This window comes from Neovison vison, chromosome 5 (assembly GCF_020171115.1).
Source record: "Neovison vison isolate M4711 chromosome 5, ASM_NN_V1, whole genome shotgun sequence".
Taxonomy (NCBI): domain Eukaryota; kingdom Metazoa; phylum Chordata; class Mammalia; order Carnivora; family Mustelidae; genus Neogale; species Neogale vison.
In genome coordinates this window covers 27,997,917-28,015,825 of record NC_058095.1, presented here as the reverse complement: position 1 = coordinate 28,015,825, position 17,909 = coordinate 27,997,917, and the positions used below count along the sequence as shown (strand labels likewise).

General features: G+C 38.9%; 1 protein-coding gene and 2 pseudogenes across 1 annotated transcript in view; 1 reads left to right on the top strand and 2 right to left on the bottom strand.

Moving 5' to 3' along the window:
• Positions 1–17,909, top strand: part of TAOK1 (TAO kinase 1) — a 166,706-nt gene that overhangs the window by 13,252 nt on the left and 135,545 nt on the right. The window lies entirely within an intron of this gene.
• LOC122906387 lies at positions 9,379–10,751 on the bottom strand (annotated as a pseudogene).
• LOC122906388 lies at positions 12,146–13,375 on the bottom strand (annotated as a pseudogene).

Below are 17,909 nucleotides of genomic sequence, written 5' to 3'. Positions count from 1 at the left end.
CTGTCATTTTGGCTTATTAAATTCATTGGCCAAAGCAAGTCTTATGGTCTTAATAGATTTCACAGAAGGGTTAAGGAAGTGCAGTCTTATTGTGTGTTCTGAAGAGAACTGAAATGTTTCAGCCATAGTAAGTATTTGTTGAATTATATATGTTATATATGTTGAATTATAGCTTATTTAGTCTTTTAAAAAGTGAATTATGTTAGGGTGCCTGGGTGGCTCAGTTGTTAAGTGTCTGCCTTAGGCTCCAATCATGGGTCCTGGGATCAAGCCCTGCATCAGGCTCTCTGCTCAGCGGGAAGCCTGCTTCTCCCTCCCCCACTCTGTTTGCTTGTATACCCTCTCTTGCTGTGTCTCTCTCTGTCAAATAAATAAATAAAATCTTTAAAAAAAAAAAAGTTGCATGCTATACAGACAAAAGCTGCTATTTCGTATTCATTCATTCTTTTTTTTTTTACTATTTTCTTATATCTGCCTATATCATAATAGAGTTATTATTAGGATTTGAGTATGAAATTTTTATCAGTTCTTTGTATATGAAATACTACTGTATGTGATTTATTTTTCTGTTGCTCTTCCCTAGTGAGAATTTCCTTTCAGGTGTAGGAATTGCTAGTCTTGGGGCATGTTGGTAATTAGAATAAGAGGAAGTCTGGCTGTTGGGAATAGAAAACTCAAAGTAGAAGACTTGAGGCAGGATTTTGTGAGAAAACTTTAGGAAAGATTAAAGGAAACAAATCTGATATGTAAAACTGTCTTCCTGTATCTGCTGAGGGAAGGAGAGATCTTACCTTTGGGAGTCTAACAGTACTTTGACTTGAAGTTAATGGGCAGAGCCAAGGCTCTCTATGATGGGAAAGGCCTATAAGAAGTCAGTCAAAAGCATTTCTGTCATACAAGCTATCCATGCATCTTGGGACTACGGGTGTCTTTGGGAAGTCATAAGCTTCTGCTTTAAAATCAGAAGGGCCTTAATGGGAAAAAAGTTTAATTATTTAGAATAAGTTAAAACTGTACTTGATATAAAATTCATAATATTCAATAAGATATACCATAAAAAGTAAGTTATCCTCCCATGTCTAACCCCTTCCCACACTGTACCCCAATTTCTTGTGTATCCTTTCAAAGGTACTTGGTATTCATTTGAATGGTGGATTAGGCATCAGGGGAAAACCCTCCTAATGTGTGTCTGCAGAAAAGTAGTACATGTTTATAAGCACTTCATCAAAAACTAAGGAAAGACGTGAAAAATTTATAGTTAATGGTGTCTATCTAGCTGGTTCAGTTGGTAGAGCATGTGACTCTGGATCTTGGGCTTGTAAGTTCGAGGCGGACGTTGGGTATAGAAGTTACTTAAAAATAAATCTTAAAAAAAGAAAAATTTATAGTTAGTAAATTAATTGTGTGGTACACATTAAAATTTAGGATATGTAAATGTTATTGGTATTCTCTTAGTAATTTAGTGTGTGCGAAAACATGCAAAAAAATTTCTAAGAGCATAAATCTACTGGTGATCTTGGTCTTTTCTGACCCTGTTTTCTTTTTTAATATTTCAAGTGCCTAAAATACATTAATTCATTAGGTTGATTTTCAGGGAGCAGGACTTTGAGCTTAGAGAGAGCCTATTTCCCTGTTTGCAAAATACTGTGTTAAATGCTAGAAGATAAAAGGTGTTCATGAAAGACATACTAGAATTCACAAGGAAAATAAATATTCATGTGTGGTCCTAGGTGTCTTCCTTGTAATGCTTAAGACTATTTATCATCCCCTTCCTTAAAAATTTTATTTTACTGTCCCCTTACTTTAGACGTCTTTTAGCACTTGATACTTTTCTTTATTTATTTCTCTGTCCTTGGGGCGCCTGGGTGGCTCAGTGGGTTGGGCCGCTGCCTTCGGCTCAGGTCATGATCTCGGGGTCCTGGGATCGAGTCCCGCATCGGGCTCTCTGCTCAGCAGGGAGCCTGCTTCCCTCTCTCTCTCTCTGCCTGCCTCTCCATCTACTTGTGATTTCTCTCTGTCAAATAAATAAATAAAATCTTTAAAAAAAATTAATTTTATTTCTCTGTCCTCTATTCACTCCCAGCTTCATTTTACCCAACCAAGAGGTCTTACATTTCTTGGTTATTCATAGATGTGTCATTTTCAACACATATAAAATGAACTCATCTTTTTCATTTCCCCTTGCAAAAGGTTCCCCTTGTTTACCTATTTCAAAGTTAATAATTTTGGGGGATTTTTTTGTTTGTTATTTTTAGTTAATAACATTTTTTAAAGTCAACTTTACCAGGACGCCTGGGTGGCTCAGTCAGTTAAGCATACTTCTGTGTTTGGCTTATGGCATGATCCCAGGTTCTTGGGATAGAGTGCAGCATTGGGGGGGGGGTCCTTGCTCAGCGGGGAGCCTGCTTCTTCCTCTGCCTGCTGCTCCCCCTGCTTGTACTCTCACTCTCTCTCTGACAAATAAAATCTTAAACAACAACAAAAAATAAAGTCAGCTTTTTCAAGGTATAATATACTTGCAATAAAAGTCACACATTTTTAGTGTTCAGATAACCATCAACTTAGTGAAGATAAAGAACATTTTTCTGTCCTGTGGAAATTCCCTAGGCCCCTTTGCAATCAGCTTACCTTAGTCTGTTCCTAGGCAGCCACTGATGTGATTTCTATTACTCTGAATTAGATTTGTCTTTTTCTAGAGTGTCATAGAAATGAAATACAGTATGTTTTTTTTTTTGTTTGTTTTCTTTCTCTTGGCATAATGTCTGTGATAAGTATGTTGCTGCATTTATCATTAGTTCCTTAGTAATATTCTAGTGTTTGGTTATACCATAATTTATCTCTTTACTTGTTGATTGATATTTGAATCATTTCCAGATTTTAGCTATTATAAGTAAAGCTTTTAGGAACATTTGTGTGCAAGCCTTTTGTGGCCATTTGTTTTTATTTTGGTTGATAGCCTTCTAAAACCTTGCAAGCTAGAAACTTTGGGATTGTTTTTGATTCTTTTAACCTCTTCCCTCACTTGTATTCATCTAGTAGATTATGAAGTCATGGGGTTTCTTCCTTTGGAATATGTTTCATCCCTTATTCTCTTTTCCAAGGACCTTTAATGTTCTTGTGAGAAAGTGCTTTTTATTTTGTGAAACCTCATTTTTGAAGTAGAAGATGTAAGGGTGATTATGCAGATGGTGCCCTTTCTGAGTAAGGTTTATAGTCAGGTGGGGATGCAGACTGAAATTGGTGAGAGGATGGTGCTGACTTTGCAGTTTCAGTATGGGAAAAAGGGAAGTTGCTGTTGGATGCACTCCCATCCCTGTAAACACTGTTTTAGTGGGTTGAGAATAATACTTTAGTTTATCTTGGTTTTTGTTTTGTTGTATATTCACAGGTATGTATGTAGTGGTAAAAAAGTAAGTTTAATATTAAAGTAAGTTTAATATCATGGATGTTCTCAATGCTATGTAACCTTAAGCAAATTACTTAATATCTGTGGGCCTCAGTTTCATCATCTGTAAAAGGATAATATCTGTTATATAGGGTTATTAAGAGGATTGGATGTGTTATTACTGTGTAGCACTTAGAATAGTACCTGGCATATTGTGTTATATAAGTATTAGTATTATTACCTTAATTCTCTTTTATCTTAAAGCCCCACTTTAGGCTCTGCACTTATTGTGGAGTCTGCTTGAAATGATCTCTCTCCTTGTGTTCTCTCTCTCTCTCTCAATAAATAAAATCTTTAAAAAAGATAAAGGCTGTCTTCCTTTTGCATTTCAGTTCCTCTTACATACTGCTGTGATTTATTTCCTAACACTCCGCTCTCCTGTTACCTGTTCAAACCTACAAAGGCACTGTATCATCTGGCGGCTATTTATGTATCTTTCTTTCAGTTGTGGTAAAATATACAAACAGTAAACTGTACAAATGAAGTTTTACAAATGTATCTACCTCTCAAATTAAGCTGTAAAAAGTTTCTAACATTCTAGAAGTTTCCCTCTTGTCCCTTCCCCCTCAACAACCATCCATCCCACATCTGTTTTGACTTTATCATAGATTACTTCTGCAAACACGTCTTTTTTTAAATTGAAGTATAGTTGATGTATAACATTATATTAATTTCAGGTATACAACATAGTGATTTAATATTTGTATAGCAAAATGATCACTACAATAAAAAAATCTTTTTAAAAAAGATTTATTTATTTATTTATTTGACACAGAGAGAGAGACAGACAGGGAGAATGGGGGAGAGAGAAGCAGGCCTTCTGCCAAGCAGGGAGCCTGATGTGGGCCTCAATCCCATGACCCTGGGATCAGGACCTGAGCGGAAGGCAGACACCAAATGACTGAGCTACCCAAGCGCCCCACAAATAAATCTTAAAAAAAAAAAAAAAAAATTCCCTCTCCAAAATACGAAACATGGCATTGAATATAATCTAAGGCGGGACAATAAAATCTCAAATCAGTTTTAAAAATTTTACTCAAGGGGTGTCTGACTGGTTTAGACAGTTTAGTGTCTGACTCCTGTTTTCAGCTCAGGTCATGATCTCAGGGTCCTGAGATCAAGCCATGTTGGGCTCTGTGCTCAGTGGGGAGTCTGCTTCCCTCTTTCTACCCCTGCCCCTGCTAGTGTGTGTGCACATTTTCTCTTAAATAAATAACTAAATTTTAAATTTTTTTTTTTTTTTTTTTTTTTTTTAACTCAAGAGGTGCCTGGCTGGCTCAGTTAGTAGAGCATGTGACTCTGGATCTTAGGGTCATGAGTTTGAGCCCCATATTGGGGGTAGAGTTTATTATTTATTTATTTATTGTTGTGAATTGTCCAGTCATATTTTCTTTTTTTTTTTTTAATTTTTTTTAATTTTTTGTTTTTTATAAACATATAATATATTTTTTTCCCCAGGGGTACAGGTCTGTGCATCACCAGGTTTACACATTTCACAGCACTCACCATAGCACATACCCTCCCCAATGTCCATAACCCCATCCGCCTCCCCACAGCAATCCTCAGTTTGTTTTGTGAGATTAGGAGTCATTTATGGTTTGTCTCCCTCCCACTCCCATCTTGTTGAGGGTAGAGTTTATTTTAAAAGTAAAAAGGAGTAGGGTGCCTGGGTGGCTCAGTTGGTTAAGCAACTGACTTTAGCTCGGGTCGGGTTCCCATGGTCCTGGGATCAAGCCAGGCTCCTTCCTCAGTGGGGAGCCTCCTTCTCTCTCTACTTGCTACTCTGCCTGCTCGTACTTTCTCTCTGTCAAATAAAGTTCTTGAAAGAAGATAAAGTAAATAGGAGTACCTGCACTCCTACTGAGCAGCCAACTCTTGATTTCAGCTCATGTCATGATCTCAGGGTCTTGAGTTTGAGCCCCACATCCCACTTTGCACTGTGCAGGAAGTCTGCTTCAGATTCCTTCCCTCGCCTCTCCCCCTTGTAATCACTTATGTGCTCTCTTTCTCTAATAAATAAATCTTTAAAAATAAATATTTTATTCAGTTTTAAAATTAAACAAGGCTTTGAGATGACAAATGTGTAACTTCAGCTTGCATTAATAGAAGAAACCACACAATGTGTGTATTCAACTTAATTTCCAGTATGTAACCACTCCTTTTCTGATGATCCAACTGTTTTTTTTTTTTTTTAAGATTTTATTTATTTATTTGACAGAGAGAGATTACAAGTAGGCAGAGAGGCAGGCAGAGAGAGAGAGAGGAGGAAGCAGGCTCCCTGCTGAGCAGAGAGCCCCATGCGGGACTCGATCCCAGGACCCTGAGATCGTGACCTGAGCCGAAGGCAGCGGCCCAACCCACTGAGCCACCCAGGCGCCCGGATCAACTGTTCTAAGACTTCTTATGGAATAACTACATTAGTTTTTTTCCTATTAAACCTGGTGGGCATCGTGAATCTTACATGTGACTATTTTTCCTACCGTATTTTGAACAAAAGCAGGAACAGACAAATTCTCAGTTCCTTTCTTTCATTAGTAAATATGAAAATTTGTTAAGAGGGTAGCTCCATGTTACATGTTCTGACCAACAACAAAGAAACACACACCACAAGAGAACGCAAGGAACTTTTTGGAGGTGATGGATGTGTTTAGTACCTTGGTTGCTGTGATGGTACATAAGCAAGTGTATGGTTATGTGCAAACTCATCAAAATGTATACACTGAATTTGGGCAATTTTTCTTTAAGATTTTTATTTTTAAAGATTTTATATAGAAAGAGCATGAGTTGGGTGGGGGCAAGGGCAGAGGGAGAGAGAGAATCTCAAGCAGACCCCCATGCTGAGTGAGCAGCTCCTTCATAGGAATCTCATGACCCTGAGATCATGACCTGAGCTGAAACCAAGTTGGTTGCTCAACCAACTGTGCCACCCAGGCTCCCTGCCTTTTTTTTTTTTTTTTTTAATTTTAAGATTTGAGAAAGAGCAAAGTGTGTGCATACATGAGCAGGGGAATAGGCAGAGGGAGAGGGAGAGAGAATGAATGTGGAGCCCCATGCAAGGCTTGATGTCACAACCCTGAGATCATGACCTGATGAAATCAAGAGTCAGACACTTAACCCAATGAGCCACCCATGTGCCCCAAGGCAGGGTTATCTTTCATTCATCTTTTATTTTTTTTTTTCATCTTTTATTATTTAAAGAATATTTGCTAAATGAGATTCCAGTTGTTCCTTTATTTGCCTTTCCCATCTAATCATTTCTGAATCCCCAGCATCTAGGGTGGTGCCTGGGAATTGGTGAAGTCCTGGTAAATATTGAGTGAATTATGCTTATTTTGGTTTTGATATTGTCTAGTTAAATGAAAGCAAGTGGTTTAAGCATGATAGAAGAATGCTTGATCTTATAGTACCTTTTCCCCCCATGAGTTACTATGTATATTTGGACATTGGAACATGGAGCATTATTAAACTTTAATGATTTGCTATGATAATTCTTTCAACATAATGATAAAAACTGATATTTATTCTCAGTTTTTACATTTTTTATGGATCTTTTGCTTTTTTGTGTGTGATTGTCCTTAAGAGCTCTTACAGTAATTGCTTAGAATAAAACAGTCCTCTTATTTGCTAATATTCTGCCATATCATAAAAATTGATTAACTTTGGGGGGTGCCTGGGTGTGCAGTCAGATGAACATCTGACTCTTGGTTTTTGCTCAGGTCATGATCTCAGGGTCATGGGATCGAGCCCCACAGTTGGCTGTGTGTTCAGTGCAGAGTCAGCTTGGGTCTCCCTGTCTCCCTTTGCCCGTCACCCTGCTCTTTCTGTCTGTCTCTCTGTCAAATAAATAATTTTTTTATTTATTATTTTAAAAAGGTTTTATTTATTTATTTGACAGAGAGTGCACAAGCAGGAGGAGTGGCAGAGGGAGAAGCAGGCTCTCCACTGAGCAGGGAGCCCAATGTGGGGCTCAATCCCAGGAACCTAAGCTGAAGGCAGATGCTTAACTGAGTCAGTCAGGTGCCCTAATAAATAAAATAAATCTTTAAAAAAAATTCATTAACTGTGGAGTAAGTATTGTGAAGATTTAATATTTCTTCCATTAGATTAATTATAGAAATGAAAGTAAGTGCTGGGATGTCATTTTAATACATAGCTCTCAGAGTTAAGGGGTTGTTAAGTTTGGAGATTCACTAGAATTGGGCATTTTTTTTCATATTTTTTTCCAGCTTTTTAATTGATGCACTATAATGTGTTTAAAATTTTTTTGTAATAATCTTAAGCTTACAGAAAGTTGCAAAGTTTGTAGAATGTTCAAATATGCCTTTCAGCCTAATCTTATATAACCATAGAATAATTACCAAGACAAGGAAGTCAACATTGGTATAATATTATAAACTTAACCTTAGTCCTTACTTGAATTTTACCACTTTTTCACTAATAACTCTTCTCAGTTTCAGCATCTCACATTATAGTTTGTTATGTGTCTTTGGTCTTCTCTAATCTGTGATGGTACCTTGTCTTTTATGACCTTGACACTTTTTTTTTTTAAATGTTAACACTTGAGTACTGGTTAGTTATTTTAAATATTTCTCTCAGTTTGGGCAGGTTTAGTGTTTTCTCATGATTAGTTTGAGGATATGTATTTGTTAAGAATACTGCAGAATGATATATATTCCTTCTCAGTGCATTATGTCAGGGATATGACACATGATGTTGATAGGTCTTATTACTGTTAATGTTAACCTGGTTCATTTGCTTAAGTGGTGTTTTCCATATTTCTCCACTGTAATTATTATTTTCCCCTTTGTAATTAATTAATTAATATCCTGAGACTGCATTTCATGGTACTTACATCGAAACCCAAGCTGACACGTGTATGTTACATATTAATTAAACTGCAGACTTTATTTGGATTTCACCAACTTTTCCATTAATCTGTTCTCTTTCTGTCACAGTCTCCTCTGAAATGTGATAGTATCTCAGTACTTTGTATTCTTACTATTTTTCATACCTTTGATAGTCTTGAGGAGTGTTCGCTACATATCTTGAAGAATGTCTCCCATCTAGTTTTGTCTGATATTTTTCTCCTGATTATCTTGAGGTGATGGGCTTTTGGAAAGAATACCATGGATGTGTAGTGTCTTCCCCAGGACATCTCTCAGGAGGTACATGATATCCACATTACAACACTGATGATATTAGCCTTCCTCACTTGGTTAATGTAGTGTTGCTAGGTTTCACTGCTGTGAAGTTACTGTTTTTCTCTTTTCCTACTGTTTCTTTGGAAGTGAGTCATTAAGTTTAGCCCATATCTTGGGGAAGAGGCTTATGTGATTGTGATTTGCATTTCCTTGATGTCTCTTGTGCTTATTTGCGATCTGTATTTCTTTTTTAGCTAAGTGTTCAAATTATTTGCTCCTTCCCTCCATTTTAAAATTGGGCTGTTTGTTATTATTTAGTTATGAATCTTTATATATTCAGGATTAAGCCCTTTACTAGGTACGTGTTTTGCAAATCTTTTCTCTTGTGCTCATTTTTTATTAATATTATCTTTAAAAAAACAGACATTTTCAATTTTGATGAAGTTTGGCTTATCAGTTTCTTTTATGGTTTGTGCTTTTGGTTTTATATCTAAGAAATTTTTGCATAAACCAAGATCACAAAAAATTTCTGTTCAGTACTTACTTTTTTTTTAAATTAATTTATTTATTTGACAGGGATCACAAGCAGGTGGAGAGGCAGGCAGAGAGAGGGGAAAGCAGGCTCCCTGCTGAGCAGAGAGCCCGATGCGGGGCTTGATCCCAGGACCCCAAGATTAATTACCTGACCTGAGCCGAAGGCAGCGGCTTAACCCACTGAGCCACCCAGGCGCCCCTGTTCAGTATTTTCATATAGAAGTTTTAAATTGTGAGGGTTTACATTTAGGTTATTTATTTATTTTGTTTTGTTTTGTTTTGTTTTAAGAAACTTTATTTTCCATCAACTTTATTTCCATTTTGTTTGCCTTTGTAGAAGAGCAGCTTAAGACCACTCATTGATTGTTCTATCCGTTCAGTAGCCTGAGCGGTAGGAGCTACTGACCAGACTTCAGTGGCAGGCTGAGTATTCCAGTCTTCAGTAGGGAACTGCTGAGTAGGCACAGAGAGCACCTGCATGCTTTCAGACTGGTCTGTGACGGCAGGTTGAATTGTAGTGAACTCAGGATCTCAAGCCATCCATTCACCCTGAAATTCCTCTTGGGTCACAGTCTTTTCAGCTGTGGCCTGCTTTTCCTTCTCAGTCTCTTCCAGGTCTCTGTAGAAGTAGATATCAGGCATGACCTCCCATGGATGTTAATGGGAAGTGATGCCACACGTGCAGAACTTCCTGGGCCAGCATCCACATCAGACCATCTGAGTGAGCTCCCTTACTGCAAGGGATGGTAATCCACATAGTGCAGAGGAGAGTCTGTAACACAGAATGGTTTGGCAGGTTAACATAAGATGCCTCTGTGAGAGTCTGGTGGTCAGCCCTGGGATCAGTAACCACCAAAAGTCTTGGTTCCCATAAGGCTGCCTGGATCTGGTTAGTGAATGTTTCCAGAGTGAAGCGGCTGGCAATAGGAGTGTCTCCAGTAGCAGCAGCAAACATCAGCTGGCCAGTATTCCTGGATGATAGGACACTGACATCAGCTGGGTTTTCAGTGGTAACAATGGCACGAGCTGCCAGCAGAAGCTTCTCTCAGGTTCTCTTTAGATTTATGGTATAGATGCCACCACTCTTCCTTTTGTAGATGAACTGTTCTCTTTGGAAGTCAACCACCTGATAAGTGGGTTCCTGATACAAAGAATTTGAGGACATACCCCTCTTTCATTCGCAGGACAAATTGAGTTGTCATTTTGGAGACCCTTTAACAGTATCAAATCTTCCAGTCTACCACTAGGGTATATCTCTCCATTTATTTAGTTTATTTTTGATTTCTGTCATCAGTGCTTTGTAGTTATCAGCATACAAATCTTGTACATATTTATTAAGTTTATCCCTAAGTATTTGAAGATTTTTGGTGTTATTGTAAATGTTACTTTTTTCCCTCCAAATTTCAATTTTGTTAATAACTTTGTAAAAATACAATTGATTTTTGTGTATTGACTTTGTATTTTGCAACCTTGGTAAATTGACTTATTACTAAGTTCGGGTAGCTGTTTTATAGATTATTTGGGATTTTCTAAGTAGACAGTTATGTTTATGATGAAAGACAGTTTTATTTCTTCTTTCTAATGTGAATGCATACCATTCCTTCCTTCCTTCCTTCTCTTCCTCCCCTGCCTCTTTTTTTTTTTTTTTTCTTTCCTTATTGCACTGGCTAGATCATTCAGTATGATCTTGAATAGATGTGGTTAGAATGGATATCCTTGCATTGTTCTGTATCTGATATGGGAAAGTATTTAGTCCTTCATCATTGCATATGATACTAACTTTAGGGCTCTTGTAGATATTCTTTATCAAGTTAAGGAAGTTCCTTCTATTTTCAGTTTTCTGAGAGTTTTTGCCAGGAATGAATTGAACTTTGTCAAATGCTGCCTTTTTTTTTTTTTTCCTTATGCTGAAATCATATGATTATGCTTCTTAAGTCTAATATAGTGAGTTAATATTGATTGATTTTCACTCTGGGGATGAACTCCACTTAGTATGATGATACATTATTATTTTCATAAGTTCCTGGGTTCTACTTGCTGATATTTTGTTCAGAGTTTTTGCATTCATATCCATGGGAGATACTGGCCTGTAGATTCTTGTTCATGCCTGGTTTTGGTATCATGGTATTGTTGACTTCATAAGTTAAGTGTTTATATGCTAGACAAGTTTATGTAGAACTGATGTCCTTCCTCCCTCCCTCCTCCCCTCCCTCCCTTTCTTCCTTTCTCTCTCTCTCTCTCTCTCTCTCTCTCAGCAGGGAGGGGCAGAGGAGGAGTGTCTCAAGTATCCCAGGATGTGGTTGGACTAGACATGTTGGGTGAAGGAACCAGGAGTTAAATAACACACCGTAAATACATACCTGATTTGAAGAGGAACTGCAGCATATGCAACACTGGCAGAGGTGGTGGGACTATTTTACATTAACCAATTCAGGAATACATGAGATAGGTATCATCCAGCATTGGATATAGCCGCAACGGTTTGTGAACTATTCCTGTCTGTAACTTTAGGAAACTGGTATTTTTCCTAGGTCATTTTAATATTACTAGAGTTAACAGATAATAAGGACAATAATATACACAACTTCCTACTAAAATCCTGTTGTAGTGTAGACAGTTAAGTGGTACAACATTAGAAAACTTCAGAACAGCAGCCCTTGGGGTGTTACAGCCTGGGTGGCTCAGTCAGTAAGCCTCTGCCTTCAGCTCAGGTCATGATCCCAGGTTTCTGGGATTGAGCCCCACTTTGGGCTCCCTGCTCAGCGGGAAGCCTTCTACCTTGCATGTGTTTTCTCTCTCGCTGTGTCTCTCTCTACCAAATAAATAAAATCTTAAAAAAAAAAAAAAAAAGGGGGGGAAACCTGGGTGGCTCAGTGGGTTAATAAGCCTCTGCCTTTGGCTCAGGTCATGATCCTAGGGTTCTGGGATTGAGCCCTGCATCCGGCTCTGTTCAGCAGGGAGCCTGCTCCCCCTCCCCCCTGCCTGCCTCTCTGCCAGCCTCTCTGCCTACTTGTGATCTCTGTCAAATAAATAAAATCTTTAAAAAAAATTAAAAAATAAAACAGCTGCTCTTTTTGTGTACCCTCCAAAGTGTATCTGGACCTTTCTTCAAATGGGCCTCTGTCTCAAGGGTCAAATTCACCCTCACTACATCTGAGATTCCATTCTGTCCCAAGATGCAAGGTACACAGAGGAAGACATCATCTTTTATTACATAGACACCCTTAATCATGGTGAAAATTGGATGCATCCACCTAAGATTCTTCATTATACTTTCTGCCAGATCCACCAGTCTTGTGGCCCAGATTGTATAGTCTTTCAATTTGATCACCTCATAAGCATTGTCAACTGACAACATGTTTGTGAACCTCTTTCCACTGTTTTTTTTATCTGTATCAGTGCCAAAACCAGGGCATGGGTTTTTCTGGGACCAGCAATGTTTACTCCATACTGGTACACTAGAGTCTCCATAAGTACCCACCCATGACAGTTAATGGGTGAACTCCCAGCCTTTCCGCCATTAGGTAATGGCATTACTAATGGACTAAATCCAGATTGCAGCCACTTTCAGTAACAAGGTATTTTGGGAAAGCTGCTTATCTTCCAAGCCATGTAGGTCAAGATATCTTCTGGATTGGAAACAATAAGCAACTTGCAGTTTAGGCTATATGATAAATGTAAAGATGTTCCCTTTATGCTGGGCCAAATTAAGATGGCTTTCTCCTATGAGAGAAATGCTCCATGCAGTTTTGTTTGTTTGTTTGTTTGTTTTTAAATTTTTTTGCTCCATGCATTTCTCCATGCCCCAAGCGTGGTAATAACCAGGTTGGAGTTTGCAGTCATGTTATAGTCTTTGCCAGAGAAAATTTTTGGTACAAGGAAAAGACTGTCATGTTGGAAATCCATCGTATCTCCCTTCAGTTTGTCTTCGTGACATCAACAAGAGCAAGTTCATCTGTCAGGTCATCCATTAAGAGACTGACAGCTCAGGCCATGCCAACAGCATCAGCTCCAACAAACTGAAATCTTATTCGGGGGGATGGGTATGGTCTTCCTTGTAAAGATTCTGAATCAGCTGATCCTTGAGAGTTGCCATATTGGATTTAGAACCATATGGAATTGAGGTACACCTCTGGGCAGGCAGGTGGGCAGGAGGGCAGTGTTGGATTCAGATTTGGTGGCAGCAGCTTTAGTACCCTATCATATGTTATTTAGAATTCTTTGATTTCCAAATATATAGGAACACTCCTCTAATTTAATTTCTAATTCTGTGTTGTCAGAGAGTCCACTATAGTTCTTTCTATTTGTTGAGACTTGTTTTATGGCCCAGTGTATGGTGTAGTTAGGTTAATGTTCTGTAAGCACTTGAGAAGAATGTGTATTCTTTGTCAGATGGAGTGCTTTATAAATGTGAATTAGGTCAAGTTATTTGAGTGTAAGTTTCTGTGTACCTACTGATTTCCCGTTTGCCCAACTATAGAGTAATGTTGAAATATCAACTAGAATTATTCATTTGTCTTTTTCTTTTCAGTTTTTCTTGATGTATTTTGAAATTTTATTAGGTACATACACATTTAGAATTGTATATATATATATTTTTTTTCAGTTAAGTGTTGGACTTTTTTTTTTTTTTTAAGATTTTATTTTATTTATTTGAGAGAGAGAGACAGTGAGAGAGAGAATGAGTGAGGAGAAGGTCAGAGAGCGAAGCAGACTCCCCATGGAGCTGGGAGCCTGATGGGGACTCGATCCCGGGACTCCAGGATCACGCCCTGAGCCGGAGGCAGTCGTTTAACCAACTGCGCCACCCAGGCGTCCCTAGAATTGTATATTTTTAATTTTTTTAATTTTTAAATATTTTTTAAGGATTTTATTTGAGTGAGAGGGAGAGGGCATGAGTGGGCTAGGGGGAGGGATAGAGGAAGAGGGAGAAGCAGACTCATTGCTGAGCAGGGACACCCGCTCACCCCTGATGTGGGACTCTATCCTAGGACCCTGGGATCATGATCTGAGTCGAAGGCAGTCGCTTAACCAACTGAGCCACTCAGGTGCTCAGGATCATTATATATTCTTTTATATTTTATTTTTTTTAAGATTTTATTTATTTATTTATTTGGCAGACAGAGATCACAAGTAGGCAGAGAGGCAGGCAGAGAGAGAGAGAGAAGGAAGCAGGTTCCCCACTGAGTAAAGAGCCCAACATGGGGCTCCATCCCAGGACCCTGGGACCATGACCTGAGCCGAAGGCAGAGGCTTTAACCCACTGAGCCACCCAGGCACCCCTCATTATATATTCTCAAACTGTCTTTTTCTCATTATGAAATAATCCCTTTTCATCTTTGGTAACATTTCATCATTCTTTAAACAGTTGTGTTAAAATATGCATAACATAAAATGAACCATTTTAAAGTGTATAGTTCAGTGGCATTAAATGTACTCACAGTGTTTTGTAACCATTGCCCTTATTCATTTCTAGAACTTTTTTTTTAATCATCCAAAACAGAATCTATGTATTCATTAAAGCACAGCTTCCATCCCAACCCCACCTTTCCTGGGCCTGGTAACCTCTGTTCTTTCTGTCTTTGTTCATTTACATTTTCTAGGTAGCTAATTTAAGTGGAGTCATACAGTATTTGTCCTTCAGGGTCTGGCTTATTGCACTTAGCATAATGTTTTCATGGCTCATTTTTGTAGTTGTATATCTTAGAATTTTATTCCTTTTAAAAGGTTGAAAACTCCCATTTTGTGTGTGTGTGTGTGTGTGTGTGTATCTCACATGTTCATTTGTTTGTTCATCTATGTTTTTAAAGATTTATTCGACAGAAAGAGAGAGAGATGGTGGGGACAGAGAGGTAGGGAGAGAGAATCTCAAGCAGACTCGGTGCTGAGTGCATAGCCCACGTGGGGCTCAGTCCCATGACCCCGAGATCATGACCTGAGCTGAAATCAAGAGTCGGATGCCCAACCAACTGAGCTATCCAGGCATCCCTGTTTATTTATCTATTGAGAGATTTTGGGTTGTTTCTATCTTTTGGTTCTTGTGAGTATTGCTGCTATGAATAGTGGTATACAAGTATCTCTTTTGAGCCCCTGCTTTCAGTTTTGGGTATGTACTCTCATATTTTTCTCCTTTTTTTTTTTTTCTTTAAGATTTTGTTTATTTATTTGAGAAAGAATGATAGCAAGAGGGAGAGCACAAGCAGGGAGTGGAAGAGGGAGAACCTGGCTCTCCACTCAGCAGGGAGCCAGATGCAGGGCTCGATCCCAGGACCTTGGGATTATGACCTGAGCTGAAGGCAGGCGCTTAACCAACTGAGCCATCCAGGCACACTACTTTAACATTTCTTATAGTGCACATCTGCTATTAATGAATTCTCACAGGTTTTGCTTGATAATTATTTAACCTTAATTGAAAGAAACCCTTTGTTTGATATAATTGTAGATTCATAAGCAATTATGAGAAATAATACAGAGAGATCTTACCGACTCTTCACCTAGGTTCCCCCAGTGGTAACATCTTGGGTAACTATAGTGTGATATCCCAAGCAGAAAATTGACACTGATACAGTTCACTTGACCTTATTCAAATTTCACCAGTTTTGCTTAACTCTTTTATGTGTGAGTTTGTTTTTTGAAGATTTTATTCATTGATAGAGCACAAGCAGGGGGAGTGGGAGAGAGAGAAGCAGGCTCCCCACTGAGCAGAGAGCCCAGTGTGGAGGTCAGTCCCAGTACCTGGGGTTCATGACCCGAGCCAAAGGCAGTCACTCAACCCCAGCTGAAGGCGCTCCTCTATGTATATATATTTAGTTCTGTACAGTTTTATCACGTGTAGATTCCTACGACAGTAATCATAGTTAATACAAAATAGTTCCATTACAAGGCTCACTTGTGCTGCCACTATTGTCACAGCTACCTTTCTCCCCTACCCACCCCAACTCCTGGAAATCACTTGTGTTCTTTATCTCTACAGTTTTGACATTTAGAGATTGTGTGGAATTACACAGTTTATACTTTTTGAAATAAGCTTTTTCTCACTTAGAATGATTTGCTTGAGATTCATCTAAGTTGTTAAATGCACCAGTGGTTTGTTCTTATTGCATAGTAGTTGTTTACAGTATGTATGTACCATGTTTTGTTTAACCATTTACTTACTGAAAGATGTTTGGGTGTTTCCCAGTTTTTTGTTACTTCAAATGAAGTACAAGCATACAAGTGTTATAGGTTTTGTGTGAATATGTTTTGCTTATCTGGGATAAATATCCAAGAGTTCAGTTGTTGGGTCCTATACCATACATGTTTAGTTTTGTAAGAACCTGCCATACTTTTCTAGAGTGTCGGTAACAGTTTGCATTTTTACTAATGAGGGGAGCTTGGGTGGCTCATTCATTTGAGGCTTGGACTCTTGGTTTCAACTCCGGTCATGATCTCAGGGTTGTGGGATCAAGCCCTGCTTCAGGGTTTACGCTGGGCATGGGGTCTGCTTGAGGCTCTGTCTCTCTGCCTCTTCCTCTGCCTAGCATGTATTCTGTGCTCTCTTTCTCTCTCTCTCCCTCAAATAAATAAATATCTTTATATTTCTACTAACAGTATGTGAGTAATCCAGTTTCTTCATATCTTCACTAGCATTTTTTTCAATTGTGGGAAATATATGTAGCATAAAATTTATTTTAGCCTTTTTTTTTTTTTTGGTTCTGAATCTCTGATTTATTAGACAGCACGGCAATAACAGGGTTAGATTATTTTACAAAAAGAGCTCAAGCTGCTCCGAAACAGCACCTGGGCTTTCTGGGGGTAAAAAAAATTCTTCGGACTATCACCCAAGGACACTGTTGGATCGTAGAAGGCACAGTCCAGGACGGCGCCGGTGTGCTGGTACTTGAGCCGCATGGAGTTGGCCGGCACGTCGTAGAGGCGCACCGACGTGTCCCAGGACGAGACCAGGAGGAACTGGGAGGTGTTGGGGCTGAACTTCACCGAGGAAATGCCATCCTTGGGTGGCTGGTTCAGTTTGAACTCGTTAGAACCGGTCATCTTGGACTCCCCTCGAAGCAACTTAGCCGCTGCTGGCCACCGCCACCACCTCCTCGCTTTCCTCTGAGTACCCGCTATTTTAGCCATTTTTAAGTGTATCGTTCTGTGTGGGGCACCTGGGTGGCTCAGTTGTGAAGTGTCTGCTTTTGGCTCAGGTCATGATCCCAGGGTCCTAGGATTTGAGCCCCGAGTGGGGCTCCCTGCCCAGCGGGGAACCTACTTCTTCCTGTCCCACTTCCCCTGCTTGTGTTCTCCTTTCTCTCTCTTTCTCTCCATCAAATAAATAAAATCTTTTTTTTTTTTTTTTAGATTTTATTTATTTATTTGACTGACAGAGAGAGTGCGCACAAGCAGGAGGAGCAGCAGGCAGAGGGAGAGGGAGAAGCAGGCTCTCTGTAGAGCAGGGAGTCCGACATGGGACTCGATCCCAGGACCTTGGGGCCATGAGCTGAAGGCAGATGCATAACCATCTGAGCCACACAGGCGCCCCTAAATAAACTCTTAAAAAAAAAAAGTGTATAGTTCTTTGGCATTAAGTGCATTCACATTGTTGTGCCACTTTCTCTACCAGCCATTTCCAAAACTTCTATCTTTCCCCAGTTAAAATTCTGTATCAATTAAAAAATTATTCCTCGTTTCCCCCTCTCCCCAACCCCTTGGAATTATATAATATTTGAAAGGAATCATACGGTATTTGGCCTTTTGTGATTAGCTTATTTCATAGCATTTGGTGTTATAATTGCTTTTTTTTTTTT